The sequence below is a fragment of the Cephus cinctus genome, unplaced genomic scaffold, assembly GCF_000341935.2.
Source record: "Cephus cinctus unplaced genomic scaffold, Ccin1 Ccin1_scaffold0690, whole genome shotgun sequence".
Lineage (NCBI taxonomy): Eukaryota > Metazoa > Arthropoda > Insecta > Hymenoptera > Cephidae > Cephus > Cephus cinctus.
In genome coordinates, this window is record NW_014333313.1 from 1,673,765 (window position 1) to 1,677,193 (window position 3,429).

Below are 3,429 nucleotides of genomic sequence, written 5' to 3' on the forward strand. Positions count from 1 at the left end.
GGGGGGGGGGGGGGGGACATTAAAGAGAAAAGAGCCGAAGAGATAGAGAATATTTATCATAGCGAGAGAGTGAAAGTGATAGAGACAACGGAGCGTGTCATGAGCAGAGGATGGGTAAAAGAGAAATGGAGAGAGAAAAGAGAGAGAGAGAAAATAAAATGAGAAGCAGACAGAATTCAAAAGAGAAAGGGAGGCAAATTAATATGGTAAAGTCAAACAACTGTGGGGTGTTAACCACCCCCTCGCACAGTACGCACTACGTGCGGTGGTATAGGGTAAACAGGGGTTAGCCCAAGCCTACTCTTTCTCGGTGTCATGAAAAAGAAAGAAAAAAAAAAAGTTTTCACCGCAACATGGCCGCGCGACCCACCCTTTACTACCGGAGGGGTGTATATATTCAATTACGACTTGGTTATTTTTCAGGGAAGGGCGAAGTTCGTTTCCACGGCTAATTAATCAAAAGTTAATCGGCCCGCCTTTCAACGCTCTTGGCAAATATTGAGTTATGACTCCGACTAGTTCAATTGCTTTTGGGAATTCGTAACTTTTCATTTCTATCCGGTACAGCGTCATCCGCGCGGATATGTCCTAGACCGAGTGACGTTACGGTTAATTCAATGTAAAAACTCCAAGCAACAAGCCGAAGTATCGAAAGTCCATTATACATATCCCATTCGGATAACTATCGCATAATTATCCAAGAGCCGAATAACAACCCTTGCACGAAACTTTACGAACAGCCGAACGTCACGATTACAATATCTCATTGAATTTCTCGAATATTTATCAAATCCTATATAAAAGCTTACCGACGTGAATACGTAAAAAAAAAAAAATAATAATTAATATACACCGTCTCGACTATAACGATGAATTTTTCAACGTCAAATTTTCCGAAAGACGCAACTCTCTTTGGGAATTGGATGAGGCGTAGTGAAAGACTGTGTATTAATAATGGCTTAGGCACTCTAGGAAACGAAGGGAGAACGAATGGTATATAGCACGAGGTGGGTTATAGGGGTGAAATTTTTCGTCGCCCTCTATGCCAATAAAATGCAAATGTCCCCGCGGCGCGAGACTCCTTCCTCCCTGTCATTCGAGGAAAAATCTTGATAAAGCGACTCACCTCTCTTCACGCCCCGTACATCACTGCCTTCCACTTCCGGCCAAGAGAGACTCCCCCCCCCGGCCGCTTTCTCTTATTCTATTTCTTCAATCTTCACTCACAATCCTCCAACGCTCTGCTTTCTCTCCTTGCCTTCTATCTTCACTGTCCACCAACTTCCTCGCTTGTGTCTTACGTGTAGGATCAAGAAGAATGCGTTGAAAGTACAAAGTGTATTTCTGCCTGCAGTAGGTTTTTCACAGCTTTTCTTCCACCTCGTCGATTCCCGTGTGTCTTTTTTTGTTCTTGAACGAACTTCTCCCCTTGGGACACAATAAATATAGCAGAAAGCTGCAGTTATCTGCGCTTACGTGAATCTTCTTTTTTTATGCAGTCTTACGTTGCGAAATCTTTTTTTTTTCCCCTTTTATTTTTGTTTCGCTTCAGTCTCTTCTGTCTTGGATTACTAATGGCTTCGCTACTGGATAGACAGTATTGGTATTATCGTATATTGTCGATCAACGGCAACACGGTTGACGAACATGTCACAGCGAAGGACAATGGAAACACTCCAGGGGATGATTCACTGTCGTTCTATTACGCACGAGTTCGCTCTATTCGGCCGTAGCGTCGATTCAGAACTGGCGTCGCCTTACGGGGCTGGAACTAGGGAATTTTTGCGTTTTTTAACGATGTCATTGACATTATTTTAGAGGAGCGAACGAACGAGACGCGGCTCATTGTATCCGGATGCGGGAGCGGCCCATAGGGATGCTGACGCGTACTGAGATACTAAAGTTTAAACGGTGGGAATCAGAAAATATCAGGTTTGAAGTAACAAAAGTAAAATAACGAAGCGCACGGTGAACACTGACAATTGTGGTTTCGGGATAAAAAAGAAAATATGAAAATATGATACGGGGAAGCTCCGGCGTGACCTCGTGTCCTGCACAATCCTCACCCAGCACAAAAGAACTCGGATTGGTATTTGAGTTTCAATTTAGGCGTAATAATTGCATCGGATTAATATTCATTGAAACGCGAAACGATTCTACGAAGCGGCCAGTGCGAAGCGAATATCGCGCAAATGGAAATGCCCAGATGAATTTACCGTCTATGTGCTCGACGATGTCCAGAACTTTAAGTACGACTTGAGTCTGGTTTATCGATGACGTTTATACTTATGCGAAATGATAATTTACAGCAGTCCGAAATTTCGAAAAGTTACAACCCTCATCTGTGTATGCACATAGACTACTGCACTACAGGCGACAACGAATGCTCATATGTCCCACTTTAAGGTTGAACGATTAAGCAGGGTCATTATCTTTATAATGTTAAAGGACACCTATAATTGGAACGTAGGCCACGAAACAGTTCAAGGAGGTATTCCTTTTAGAAGGAAAAAGGAAAAAAAAAACTCGAAATTGATAACGTTCGATAAACGGAGATACCGATAAGAACACCCACAGCTTCACGAAACTCATGCCACACTCGTTAAGATCGCAATAACAAACCTAATAACGCGTTCCGCAAACGAGCATAAAAACCAAATCTCTTCGGAGCGTTGAGAGCAAAGATAAAAAAAAAAGGAAACAGAAAACCAGTAAATCCGTGTAAATCCAAGCGAAAAAAAAAAAAAAAAAAAAAAAAAAAAAAAAAAAAAAAAAAAAAAAAAAAAAAAAAAAAGAAAAACAGAAAAAGCTACGCCACATGAAAATCAAACGTACGACGCGAAATCACTTCATCGAGCGTTCCATCTCTAAAATGCCAATAAAAAGCACTTCTCGCGCGAAGGACAAGCGTCCCAGGTTATCGGGACGCTGATAAGGAGGAACACAGACGATAAGGATCGCGAGTTAGGGAGATGGACAACAGTCTCTTACAAGAATGCACTGACAGGTACATATGAGGTATTACTGCCGGTCCATACAGCATCCCGATTCGCGCCGTTGTCCACCCGCGTAACACCTTGACATCTCGCCGGATTTGGTCCAGACTACGTGGCCCCCCTCACCATTCCCTGTCACTTGCCCAAGTAAATCCGCGGGAAACGATGAGTCCGGATGCCCCTTAAAACGCGCGCGAGTATCCCCAGTGACAGCGAGGAATGAGGCAAAAGAGCTTCGGCGCCTGCGGAGCGGCAACCGTACGTTCTTTGTGTGCGACGGGAGCAGGCGAACTGGAGCAACGAGAGACGTCGCGACGCTTACGGAGGCTGCGGCCGTAGCAACCGTCCGACGCAGAAATGCCTAGCGCGACGATCCTCCCTCGGCTCTCTTGCTCCTGCCTGCTCCTGCCTCCTGTTTCTCCTATCCCTCCTG

The 3,429-nt window shown here is 44.3% G+C and overlaps 1 protein-coding gene across 16 annotated transcripts in view; it reads right to left on the bottom strand.

The window, feature by feature from the left end:
• LOC107269920 (glutamate receptor ionotropic, kainate 2) overlaps window positions 1–3,429 on the bottom strand; it is a 154,331-nt gene that overhangs the window by 139,649 nt on the left and 11,253 nt on the right. For 10 of the 16 annotated variants that reach the window (XM_025087319.1, XM_025087320.1, XM_015744349.2 and 7 more), the window contains exons 1-2: window positions 2,992–3,337; window positions 1,127–1,771 (exon numbers count right to left, since the gene is read on the bottom strand). The exons of 2 other annotated variants lie outside the window; for them this stretch is intronic. The gene's annotated coding sequence lies outside the window, so the exon portion shown is untranslated. Of the gene's footprint in view, window positions 1–1,126; window positions 1,898–2,622; window positions 2,714–2,991; window positions 3,344–3,429 lie in introns of those variants that run through there. 4 more of the 16 variants (XM_025087311.1, XM_025087312.1, XM_025087313.1 and 1 more) reach the window with 4 other exon arrangements.